The sequence below is a fragment of the Hypanus sabinus genome, chromosome 14 (genome assembly GCF_030144855.1).
Source record: "Hypanus sabinus isolate sHypSab1 chromosome 14, sHypSab1.hap1, whole genome shotgun sequence".
Classification (NCBI taxonomy): Eukaryota; Metazoa; Chordata; class Chondrichthyes; order Myliobatiformes; family Dasyatidae; genus Hypanus; species Hypanus sabinus.
Window position 1 is genome coordinate 57234276 of NC_082719.1, and position 13204 is coordinate 57247479.

At 41.8% G+C, this 13204-nt stretch overlaps 1 protein-coding gene across 1 annotated transcript in view; it reads left to right on the forward strand.

The window, feature by feature from the left end:
- tusc3 (tumor suppressor candidate 3) overlaps positions 1-13204 on the forward strand; it is a 380924-nt gene that overhangs the window by 134914 nt on the left and 232806 nt on the right. The window lies entirely within an intron of this gene.

The window sequence follows — 13204 nt, forward strand, 5'->3', positions numbered from 1 at the left end:
GAGAAAGAGCAGTAGAGATGGGGTACAGAGGTGGGTCTGTGTTAGATGCAAATAGACAGCGAATAAAGAGGAGGGTGAAGATGTAGAAAGAGGCTGGGAACTGATAAGCAGGGACGCAATGACTACTGGTTAGAATTTGATGAGTTAAAGAAAGTGAAAATAGGCATTGATTACAGTTAAGATGCTGCAGCAGAACATGTGCAACAGCTTCCTGGTAGTCAAAAAGCTAAGAAATCCAACTAAAAATACTTTTTCTGAGGTATATTGCACTAAATTATTGCCACAAACAGTGAAGAGGCAAGCAATGGCGAGTTGAGTTTGGGAGATAAATTGATACAGCTGGAGATCCAATCCTCATACAGCTGGCCCAGGAGCAAGATTGAATCGCTCTGGGCACTGCAAGGAGAAGTCAAGGACCGGGCAGAGGAGATTCGATCTTGATGCTTGTACAACTGGCCCAGATGCAAGGTTGGATTGCTCTGGGTGCCCAGTTGATCTGAAGAGTTTGAGAGTGGTTTTGAGCTGGGCATTGGAATCTGGGCCTGGAGTGAGTCACAGGGCTGCGTTGTCCAGGCCCAGGGCCTTTTGTAGCAGCGGGACATGGGCCCTAGTGTGAGATACAATATGCTGTTTAGACAATTTAAACACTGGCGCATATTGGAGACGAGAGTCAATTTTGCCTGTTCTTTGTGATGATCACTCCTCTCTCCAAGGTATGGAAGCTCTTCTGTCATTGGGTCAAGTTAAAGGCCAGCTCAGATAAACGGAAAAGACAGGATGTCAGTTGGGATGAGTGCCAATTTTACTCATTCTCTGCAATGGTCTTCTCTATGTTGCTGAGGCTATGAAGATGCCCTGGCTGCTGTGTTCTGTGCCCACTAATTTGATCTTATAAGCGAGGGTTTGGGCCTACTCCAAGCTGCTCCAGGGTTTGGACCTGAGGACTCATTCTCCATTCAGAATGTTGTTCACTTCAATTGTTTGCATGATTTGTATTTTTTTCTCTTGCACATCAAATGTTGGTGTTTTATTTTAATTTTTATTCCTTGTTGTCTTTAAATTGGGTTCTTTCAGGTTTCTTGCTTTGTGGCTACCTGTGAGCAAGCAAATCTCTAGCTTGTATAATTTATATATTCTTCGATATTAAATGTACTTGATAATTAATGTACTTCATTAAGGGTGAAATGAAGAACATACACAACCAGATGGGGAGGCAAGTCCTATGGGCTAAATCTGTAGGTAGTGGGTGGAATCAGAAGGTATAGAGGACAAGAATGAATGTTGAGGTATTAAGTTGGGGTATGTGAGAGAGAGTAGAAATGGGAGAATCAGGAATAGATCAGAAGGAGAAAGAAAGAGAAAAACTCTGGGTTAGCTGAAAATGACCTGAAGGAATATGATGTGCTGTTATTTAAGTTTGCATTGTGCCTCAACCTGGCTATGGAAAAGACCAATAAGAGATGGGTGTTTGAATGAGAAGAGGTGTTGAAATGGCATGCGAGTGGGAGCTTGGGATAGTTGCAGAGAGCAGGTGCTTGACAAACTGCTTGTTTCATCTGCTCTTCATCTCCCTGGTGTATAATAGCACCAAATGCAATAGATAAAGTTGGTGGAGGAACTGCATGTGAATCTTTGCCTCACCTGGAAGGACTATTTATGTCTCTGGATAGTGGTAGGAAAGGTTGTATTCTACAAAAGTGAGGACCACTGGAACTCTCTTCTTTTTTGAAGTGATGGAGGAGAAAACAGCAGTCTGGGAAACAGAGGAGATGTGTGGAAAGGGTTCCACTGGGTTATTTTTGAATTTGTCTCTGAAAATCACATCCTCTCACAAATACAAAACATTTACTTATTTTTTACCCTGATATTGCTATTGCAACAGTCACCCTTCACACAGGGTTGCATATCAGTCAGAGTCTGAGCAGGTTTATGCCTTGATTGATACTCATTGTAGCAAATGTCTGTTTTAGAAATTGACCATGAGCAAAAATTCACTGAATTTAACATAATATATTCACATTTGGATGAAGTGAGTTTTATTTGGTATTAAATATGTCATAATAATTTGGTTAGATTTTTCATTGCTATTAGAGTAGAAAGAAACATAGAAAACCTACAGCACAATACAGGTCCGACCCACAATGCTGTGCTGAACATGTACTTATTTTAGAAATTACCTAGGGTTACCCATAGCCCTCTAGTTTTCTTAGCTCCATGTACCTATCCAGGAGTTTCTTAAAAGACCCTATTGTATCCGCTTCCATCACCGTTGCCGGCAGCCCATTCCATGCACTCATCACTGTCTACGTAAAAGACTTACCCTTGACATCTCCTCTGTACCTAGTTCTAAGCTCCTTAAAACTCTGTACTCATGTGTTAGCCATTTCAGCCCTGGGAAAAAGCCTCTGACTATCCACACGATCAATGTTTCTCATCATCTTATACATCTTTGCTTCTGATTTTGTTTACATGTCTGATTCTGATCTTGAGATGAGAAACAGGCAATTAAAAAAAAAATTCTTATTTAGGTAGGCTGTAGGAGAATTGGGGAAATTAAGGATCAAGTGAGAGAGGATAGGTTACACCTCATTCATGCCATCACTTTTGTCTATCTATGTCATTCCCATTTTCTCAACCTCAGCCTGTAGCCCTCTATGCCTTTTCTATCCAATGAACTGTTCAAACACTTTTCAAATTTTGTAATTATATCTGCTTCCACTATGCACTCTGGCAGCTTGTTGCAGATATTTACCACGCTATGTGGTAAAAACGTAGCCTCAGATCTTTTTTAAACCGCCCTTCTTATTTTAAACCTGTATCCTCTGGTTGTAGCCCTCTTCTGCTCTGGTAAAAAAGGTCTATCTATCCTATCTGTGACCCTCATCTTTCAACATTTCAGTGAAAACAAATCCAGAGTCATTGAAGGAACAGATGTGAAGAGTCAGTGGCTATAATTTTTTGTCAGCATTTGTCAGGATTTGTCCTGGGACTATCACGTAAATAAAGCATTACTATTTTCTTGGAAGTTTGAATAGGTTTGGAATGTCAGCAAAAACCTGAACAATCTTCTATAGATGCAAATGTTGACATTATGGCCTAGCAAGTAAACACCAATGCCCAGGAACAGAAAAGACCAAAGAAAGAATCAGGTACAGTTATTACCCTACCACCATCAGGCTCCTGAAATAGTAGCTAACTTCAATCATCATCATCTGAACTGATTCTATGACATACAGACTTGCTTTCAAAGACTTTTTACAACTTATTTGCACATTTTGTCTTCTTTTGCACACAAGTTATTTATCAGTCTTTATTTATTTTCTTGTAAATGCCTGCAAGAAAATGAATATCAAGATAGTGTATGGTAACATGTATAGCTTGATCATTTTACTTTGAACTTTGAGGTTATCCAATCTCTCATTATTATAGCTCCCCATTCCAGAGTATCTAATGAATCTCTTTTATATGTTCTCAATTGCAAACACCTTTCGTATAGTGTGGTGACCAGAAATATACACAGTACTGTCATTGTGATCTAACTAATTGTTTGTACCACACTGCAACATGGAATTTCAGTTCTTATACTCAATATATTGGCCTATGAAGACAAGCATATCAAGCACAATTTTCACTTCCCTCATCATCTGTTCCATTTTCATGCAGTTATGGACGTATCCCAAGATCCCTCTGTATATCAATGCTCTTAAGATATGTTGTAACAGAATTTGACCTCTGAAAGTGTGCTCTCCAACATTTGACTGGTTTACGTTGATTGGCAAGTTGTTCTTAGACCTGACACAAGCAAAATAGCCCAAATCGGCTTAATCTTTGCCATAAGAAAATATGAGAAATATGGGAATTAAAATGACCTGCCTTAGAGATGACATTTTTTCATTAATTTATGCACCTCATCATCATGCCCAAGTTGAGCTGTCCATTTGGAAAGTGATAGTTGGCTAGTAAATTGATTCTGCATGGAAGGTGCAAAAATTCTAGGTACTAGAAGTCTGTCATTTATGGAGAAGGGTTGTTGTTGCGAGAGGGCAGGCGAAGTCAAAGCTTTTCTGTTGAGGCCTGGAGGAGGACCAATATTCATCCTTGCCCCCTAGATGAGATGTTAACCAAATCATACCAGACCTGAATTGCCAACTGCTGTAATCAGCTGACTGCACTTAAACATTCCCATTCAGAGGGCTAAACAATCTGAGTCCGCACCAGCAGACTCAGTATGGAAAATTTATAGGCCTCAAAGGCTTTTTAATGTAATCTTAAATGTCTAAGAGATCTTTAAAAATTATTGAAGAAGATTTAAATCATTTTAAAAATGTAAAATATTTTAAAGTTTAAATAAATATTTGTATGTACAATATATTATTTAATGGGACAGACATTCCAATTTAAGTGCACCCTTGTATAAAGTTAACAATCCTCAGGGAGTCACTGCTGCACTGCTGGATTCAGTGGACTGTTTTGGTAGGCTGTGCTTGACAGAGATTTCCTGAGGCACAAATGGCTGATTGCTGACAGCCCCCATCAAACTGCCAGCTATCAGTCAACAAAAGTTCTTTTTTTTTAATTAATTTACTTCCTTAGGCCCTTTTCTTCCTTCATCCTATTTTTCTGGACCCAGTTTGCATGTCCAGTTTCAAGAGATTATATATGATGCTTTTAATAAGTATGAGCTAAAATTTTAGTATGAGGAAATAGCAAGATGTCAATAAAGATGATACACAGTTGCTTGTAATTGATGGCAAAGTTAGAACCAATCATACAAAGGACAGTATAAACCTTAATGATAATATTTGTGAGGTTGGACACAAAGATTATCTTAACTTGGCTGCATAAGACTTCATTCAAAGGTGCAAGGTAATCAGAAAGTATCACACTGGTACAAGAGTGCAGTACCTTTGGCTCTACTCTCACAATGAAATGAAGTTAGGAGTTAGTTCTTTTAAGTTTAAAGGGATGAAAATTCAGAGAATGAGACATGTGAAAGTTAAGTTTAAGAACATTTGAAACTGTCAAAGAAACAGAACTAATATAATTGACTGAATTGAGGCAAGCATACTTTAAATTCTCAAGAATGGTTGTTGTCCTTTTCACTTAAGGTCTTTTATGACTCCTCAATACCATCTCTCAGATTCCAATTTACGCCATATTTTTTTCCAAATTGATACCACAGGGCAGTTAAAGTATTTTATATTATGAGCATCTTCTTTAACAAGGATGTTATTTTTAGTTAATTGTGGAGCCTGTAATTTGAGAGGTGTTTTTCTACAACATGTTTTTGATTGAAATCTGACTGAGCATATCAAAACTAGCATTTAAAGTGCTTTTTGAGATGAATAAAAACAATAAATACAAGAGATAATCAGCAGATCAGGCAATATCTCTGATGAGAGCAAAGAGCAAAGTTAGTGTTTCACGTTGATAACATTTGTAATAAAACTCAAAGCCTAGTTAGCCACATGTGCTTATTATTTAAAATTCAAACATCAGTCAAAGAATCACGTATTTTGACTGATGATTGTAATATCATGAAGTTAGTTTTGTGTTAGAACAATTTTCTACTCCACTTTTATGGTGCTGCATAAAAGTGTACTGACTGAAAAATAAAATTACATTCATTCATTCATTCCTTTCAGATATCACACCAGCTCCTTTGAGAATGCTGCATGAATGTTTTCATCATGATCTCATGCAGTGCATTCCAGACCTCAGTCATGAGTTACATAAATGATTTCTTCCTGTAGTTGTTCTTTCCTTTACCGTTTGTATTCATTCTTATGTCTATTGGCTCTCCTCCCTTTAGTCAATAGGAACAGACCCTCTCTTCTCTGTCTGAACCCTTAATGAATTTACTTTTATCAAGATCTCTTGCAACAACAGCTTCTCCAGTTTAAGTGTCTTCATCCCTGGAACTATTTTAATAATTGATGAAAGAATAGTTGGAAGGGCATGTTGTAATAAGGATACAGTGATTCTACAAGATGTAGATAGACTAAGTGAATAGGTCAAGGAACAACAAATGAGGATTAATATTCAGAAGTGTGAGGTTGTAGGTTTATGCAAATAAAATGAAGTGAGGTATTTTATGTTTAATAAAGCCTATAACGCATTTTATTGAACTCCAAAACCTAAACACAAAAGTGCACTAGAAATCTTTACATAATAACATCATCACATCAGACCAGTCTCTTAAAGTAAAACCCCAACTCCATTTCAGTGGTTGTGAATTATGTACATTCCTCCCAATTACATCCCCTACACAGGCACTACCACCACACCGCCACCACCCCCCCCCCCCCCCCCGGCTAAGAATTTCAGAATTCACTATAACCAGCATTGTGATGTGAACCTGGCTGAAGCTCAGATGAGTTGCCCAGCTCGGGTCCTATATTCCATGGGTGAACAAACTGCAGATGCTTCTGGCTCATCCAGAAGTGCATTGACACACTCGTAATCATGTTGTGGTGCCAGGGGCTATGGCAGCAGAATACTCCAAATCTTGGTGGGCCAGTTTAAGGCGATCTATCAAAATATGTTCAGGTTTACCCCCTCTTCTCTAGGATAAAAGTCTCTTCTCCCCTTTCCAAAATGCAGAATTGGGCAATATAAGAGGGCATATGGGGCTGTTGATGTGCTGTGGATGAAAACAAATGAGGAAGAATTAGGTCAGTAGGAATCCAAGAGTGCTGTATGCCACAATGGGAGGTAGGAATAGGTGAAAAGGAATTGAATTTACTGAGGAGGGTGGAATGCTGCTGAGAGGCTGACCAGGAGGTTGTGTTGTCAGGAATGAAATCACCTGGCATTTGTAAAGGTTGTCTGTATACCAACTCAGCCGCAGACGACTGCAGGCCCTTGTTTGGAGTAGTCCTGAACCACAGCATGGCCCATGGGAGATGATCATGCCAACATTCATCAGTCACAGAAACCCAGAGAGCAACCTTTAAGGAGCAGTGAAACTGTTCACATAGGTCATTGGACTGCGAGTGATACGCTGTGTTGTGATGTAGCCTAACACCCAGGTTCCGGGCCATTGAAGCCCAGTGGTCTGAAATGAATTGGGGACCGCAGTCAGAGGAAATATCGACCCAAGTGCTGATGAATGTCTGAGCCAGGTCTGCAGCTTTTGTTGATGCTAGAGGGGTGACTTCTGGCTACCTGGTGGGACAGTCCACCATGGTAAGGAGGTGGATGAAATGATGTTGAGGGTGGGGAAGAGGACCAAAAATGTCCACATTGACATGGTCAAACCGTTACCTAGGGACCTCAAGAGGTGGCAATGGCACCTGAACATGACAGTTAATTTGTGCCCACTGGTACTCCACACAGGCTGCACTCCAATCATGCATGTTTTTTTTTCTGCAGCCATCTCATACAAATGTTAGTGCAGCCAATTTCTATGAGGCCTTCTGGCCCAGATTCAAGAGCCCAGATATGGAGTCGAAAGCAGTCAGGTTCCAGTTTGCGGACACTATGGGGCGAAGGTGAGCTGTTGAGATAAATCACAGATTCCCTGAGCTTAATATCAGCCAAACGCAGGCCCAAATCTGCTGTTCAGTAAACCTGGACCTCTTGGTCAGAAACTTGGTCGGCAGCCATTCTGGAATAGTCAACTCCTATGTGTGTGGCTTCAATGGCTGGCCTTGAGAGGCAATCAACCATATTTTCCTCCTTGATATGTTGTATGTCAGTTGTGAACTTGGATATGTAGGCCAAGTGGTGTTGCTGCCATGCAGACTAAGGGTCTATTTAGGCCATCGCGTGCATGAGGGGTTTGTGGTTAAGGAACACTGTGAAATGGCAACCAACTAGAAGAAAACAAAAACGTCAGACAGCTAGATAGAGACCAAAAAGCTCATGGTCACGTGGGCTGTACTTCCTCTCGGGGGAGTGGGGATGGTGCGGATCTCCTGGTTGAAGAAGGCGAGTGTCTGTCACTCACCTTCAGCTAACTGTTAGTGCACAGCATGCACAGCATAGTCTGAGGTGTCAGTAGTAATGGCTATGAGTGTGTTGGGAGCAGGTACGTCAGTAGGGTCGACTTAGAAAGAGCTTATCAAATGCCCTGGTCATGTCCTCTCAAGCACTTGACCTTTAAGCACACTATACAAGGGTAGCATAAGTTCACCAACCTGTGGAATGAAGTAGTGATTGAAATTTACCATACCAAAAAACTCTTGTGGAGTTTTTGTAGTGCAGGGTAGTGGGAAATCCATAATAGTGCCTACTTTTGATGGGAGGGGTTTCACACTTCCTGTGGAGATGCGATAGCTGAGAAAGTAAATGTTTGACAATGCAAGCTGGCACTTAGCAGGGTTGATGATCAACCCTGTTGGCTTAAGTGCTCAAAAAGTGTGAGGAGATGAGATATGTGTTCAGATTTGGATGCACTTGCAACATGTATGCCATCTAGGTAAGCTAAAAGAAAATTTTAAGTCTTTTAACACAGAGTCCATCAGCTGCTGGAAAGTCTGTGCTGCATTTTTCATTTCAAACGGCATATGCAGAAACTCAAAAAAGTGGAACGGGGTTATCATAGCTGTTTTGGGTATGTCCTCCGAGCACACAGGCATCTGATGATAGCCCCTAACTAGATTGAATTTGGAAAAAAAAATATTAACTTTCTGGCTAAACACATTGAAAAATCCTGGATGTGACCAGGTAATGATTGGGGGTGGTGGACTCATTAACGTGTCAGTAATCATCAACGCACTTAGGGACCATATAGAGGGGTGAAGCCCGGCCCAGGGGCTATTCAACCAGCATATAATGCTGAGGCATTCTATGTTGGCAAACTCAACCTTCGTAGTTGCCAGATTTTCAAGGTCCAGTCTACATGTGCTGGGATGGACTGACAGGCCAGTTGTGGGAATGTGGTACTCAACCCCATGTTTTGTTACTGTAGTGGAGAATGTGGGCTTGGTGAGGTTTGGGAACTCACCCAGCAGTTGAATAAACTCACATATGGTGGTGTATGTGCTTGACAGAGTCATTGTGGGGATCTTACTGGGGGGACATGGTAACAACCCAAAGTCCTGGACATCCACAAGCCAGCCATTCTTAACATCCACAAATGGTTTCTGACCAGACTGAAAATTTGCGCCGAGTAGAGGTCTAGACCCTTTAGCCAGTACGAAGTCCCGTGTATAACATGCCCACTGAAGCAGAGAGTCACCTGTCATGTCCCGCAAGTCTGGATCCCGCTGGCATGGGTGGCCTCCAGTGAGGCTTTTTGCCTTCTCATCAATAGGCGATGCTGGCAGCACACTCACTTGAGCACCCATGTTACACAGGAAGCGTCAACCCTGAAAGGTTTCCATAATGAATAGTAGTCATCGCTGGCAGCTGGAACCCATGGTGTTCACAAATCTCTGATATCCTAATGTGCTGCAAATTGGGCTTCGGCTTGTACAAACCAAGCAATGGCATTTTGCTCCCAAGCCTCTGGCAGTTTCAATGTGAATGTGTTGGCCAACATGTTCAATAGTTCTGGAGTCATTCTAGAGCATCAGGGTCACTTTGTTTAAATAAAATAAAATAAATAAAAGTAAGTGAGGCATTTTTTGTTTAATGAAACCTATAACACATTTTATTGAACTTCAAAACTTAACCACAAAAGCGCTTTAAAAATCTTTATGTAATAATGTCATCACATCAAACCAGCCTCTTAAAATGAAGCTCCAACTCAGTATCAGTATGTCAGTGGTTGTGAACAATGTGCATTTCTCCCAATTATGTTAGGTCATGCACTTCATTAAGCGAAATTAAAAGAAAGATTATTATCTAAATGGAGGAGGACAGAAGTACAGTGGGATCTCAGTGTTCTGATGCATGAATCGCAAAAAGATGCCAGGCAGGTCCTACAAGTAGTTAAGAAGGCAAACAACATTAGGCCATCATTGCAAAGGGTTTGGAGTTATAGGATGTTGGTGAAGTTTCACCTGGAAAACAGGATATGGTTTTGATCCCATTATCTCAAAAATAGTATTGCAACATTGGAAAATAAAATAATTAAGCAGACTAACTCCTGAGATAACGGTGTTGTCCTATCAAGAAAGACTAGCTATTTGGAGCCTGTATTCCTTGGAGTTTAGAAGACTATGAACACTTTTTTTTAATCAATTTGTATATTGGATTAGATATTGGCTTTGTGGGAGAGGCCAGAGAGTGATAGTAGATGGCTGCCTCTCTGACTGGAGGCCTGTGACTAGTAGAGTGCTGCATGGGTCAATGCTAAGTCCTTTGTTGATTGTCTTCTATATCAACAATCTGGATGATAATATGGTAAACTGGATCAGCAAATTTGCCATTGACACCAAGATTGGGAGTATAGTGAACAGTGAGGAAAGCTATCACACCCTGCAGCGGCATCTGGACCACCTGGAACAATGGCAGATGGAATATAATGCAGACAGGTTGCACTTCAGTAGGACCAACCAGGGTAGGTCTTACACAGTGAATGGTAGGGCACTGAGGAATGCTGTAGAAGAAAGGGATCTGGGAATACAGGTCTATAATTCATTGAAACTGGTATCACAGTTAGATAGGGTTGTAAAGAAACCTTTTGGCACACTGGCCTTTCATAGATCGAAGTATTCAGTACAGGAGACGGAATGTTATGTAGAACTTGTATAAAATATTGGTGAGGTCCAATTAGAGTATTGTGTGCGGTTTTGGTCACCTACCTGCAGGCAAGATGTAAATAAGGTTGAAAGAGCACAGAGAAAATTTACAAAGATTTTGTTGGTACTGGAGGACCTGAGTTTTAAGGAAAGATTGAATAGGTTACAATTGTATTCTTTAGAATATAGAAAGATTGAGAGAAGATTTGATAGAGGTATACAAAAATTATGAGGGGAGTTATAGATAGGGTAAATGCAAGCAGTCTTTTTCCACTGAGGTTGGTTGGGACTACAACTCAAGGTCATGGGTTAAGGGCAAAAAGTGAAAAGTTTAAGGGGAACATGAGGGGAAACTTCTGCACACAAAGGGTTGTGAACATGTGGAACAAGCTGCCACCGCAACTGGTACATGCAAGCTCAATTTCAATGTTTAAGAGAAGTTTGGATAGGTACATGGTTGATAGGGGAATGGAGGGTTATGGTCCTGGTGCAGGTCAAGGGCGGTAGGCAGTTTCAATAGTTTTGGCATGGACTAGATGGGTCAAAGAGTCTATTTCTGTGCTGTCCTTTTCTATGACTATAACGAATTTGACTTGTTTCCTGAGGCTGAATTAAGCTTAAGACACTACCAGCCATCTTCCCCCCTCTGATACCAGCTCTCATCTGTGCTGGGTCTTCCCAATTCCCATTGACTTTCCCCTCTCTGAGGCAGAACATTCAGTCCTCAGTAAGGGCCTCATCTTTGTCCCCTTGCGCCTGCACCTCAGAGAGTTCTGCACCTGCCATGACACTGAGCTCTTTTTCCACCACCTCTGTCTCTGTGTCTATTTCTATAGCAAGGACTCTCTCACCCACACCAATGACCCCTTCTCTTCAGCCCTCCTCCTTCCTGGACACCTCGCTTTTGTCTTCTGTCTGTTCTGCATCTTCTTATTGCTAACTGCTAACATCAACTGTCTTGATTTTAACATTCCTCTCTCCAATTCTATCCCCACTCCTTCTGAACGCTTGCTCTCCACTCTCTCAGCATCAATCCTAACTTCGCCGTCAAACTCCCTGATATGGGAGGTACAGTAGTAGTCTGCTGGACCGACCTCCACCTTGCTGAGATCAGCCAACAGCTCCCAGAACCTCTTCTTACTTACCCCTTGAACAGGACCCCACTAAAGAGCACTGCCTGTCCAGGTAGACCCATTTTTCTGCTTGTTCCTGCCCCACTGAACTTATATCTGCATACCTTGACTCTTTTATTGCCGCTGGTTCAGTCTCTTCCTACCTACATCTATATTACTTCTCACGGTCTTGATCTTTTCAATGACTTCAAGCATCCAGGCCCCACTCACCTCATTTTCCCTATGAATGTCCAGTCTCTATACACCTCTATCCCCTATCAGGAAGGCCTTAAAGCTCTCCACTTCTTTCAGGACAGCTAGTTTCTCTCCACCACTGCTCTCCTCCATCTGGCAGAACTGGTCCTCACTCTCAATAATTTCTCCTTTAGCTCCTTCCACTTTCTCCAAACAAAAGGTGTAACCATAGGCACTCGCACGGGTCCCACATATGCCTGCCTTTTTGTCAGTTACGTGGAACTGTCCATGTTCCAAGCCTATACTGGTATCACTCCCCAACGCTACATCGATGACTGCATAGGTGCTGCTTCCTGCACCTATGTTGAGCTCATCAACTTCATCAACTTTGCCTCCAACTTCTACCCTGTCCTCAAATTTACTTGGTCCATTTACGACAGCCCCCTCCCTTTTCTCAATCTCTCTGCTTCTATCTCTGGAGATGGTCTATCTACTGCTATCTTTTATAAGCCCTCTGATTTTCACAGCTACCTAGACTAAACCCTTTCCCACCCTGTCACTTGTAAAAGTGCCATCCCCTTCTCTCAGTTCCTTCGTCTCTGCTGCACCTGCTCTCAGGATGAGGCTTTGTATCCCAGGGCTAATGAAATGTCCCTTCCTCTGCCATCAATGCTTCTCTCATCTGCATCTTTTCCATTTTACACACATCTGCCCTGATCCTATCCTCTCGCTACCCCACTAGGGGTAGGGTTTCTCTTGTTCTCACCTACTACCTCATTAGCCTCTGCATCCAGCACATACTTCTCTGTAACTTCTGTCATCTGCAACAGGAAACCCCCCCCCCCCGCCACCTTTTGCTTTCCACAGGAATCGCTTCTTATGCAATTTCCTTGCCCACTTGTCCCTCTCCACTGATCTCCTCCTGGTATTTATCCTTGCAAGTGGAACAAGTGCCACACTTGCTCCTACACTTCCTCTCTAACTACCATTCAGGGCCCCAAACGGTTCTTCCAGATGAGGCAACACTTCACCTGGTAGTCTTTTTGGGGTTATCTACTTTATCTGGTGCTCCTGTATATTGGTGAGACTCGACGTAGATTGGGAGACTGCTTCGTTGATTACCTACGCTCCACCTGCAAGAAAAAGTGGGATCTGCCTGTAACCACTTATTTCATTTTCACTTTCCATTCCCATTCTGACATGTCAATGCATGTCTTCCTCTACTGCCGTAATGAGGCTACACTCAGGTTGGAGGAGCAGCACCTT